Genomic DNA, 574 nt, shown 5'->3' with positions numbered 1-574 from the left:
GTCTGCTTGTATTATTGTTGACTTCACTGCATTTGTCAACAATGTGTTCAAGAGCAGCACATGACAGTAACTGAATCGTGATCACTCAAGTAGCCAGAGGCCCAGAAATGCATTATGTTTCCAGTCTGTCCTTTATTGAGCGACATAATGTCTGGGTTTCAGCACCATCTTCTGGTGGGTATTGGATAATGCAGCTGCACGTCCTCCTAAGAGTTTTCGTGAAAGGATTTGAGTAGAGCCATGAGTGAGAGGCTCACTCCTGTTAACTGGCCAATGAGCTCCACATGTTTTCTATGTTTTGGCTGCCATGATTTTAATTAAAAGTGTCAGTGTTGGGGGTAACTCGTTACAAAAGTAACATATTACATGTAATATATTACTTTTAGCAGTAACTCAGTAATAGAACTTATTACTTATAGGATTTCAGTAATATTATACCAGTTACTTTGTCAAGTAACTCAAGTTACAAATTGAGTTACATTTTATTAAATCAAAGCACATATTTAAAAAAGATACAATCATTTCCTAATGAAACTGTGTTTTTATGCAAATAACCACTATAGATGACAATAAC

This window comes from Poromitra crassiceps (genome assembly GCF_964638095.1).
Source record: "Poromitra crassiceps genome assembly, chromosome: 21".
NCBI classification, from domain to species: Eukaryota; Metazoa; Chordata; class Actinopteri; order Beryciformes; family Melamphaidae; genus Poromitra; species Poromitra crassiceps.
Note: the sequence above shows the minus strand (reverse complement) of the source record.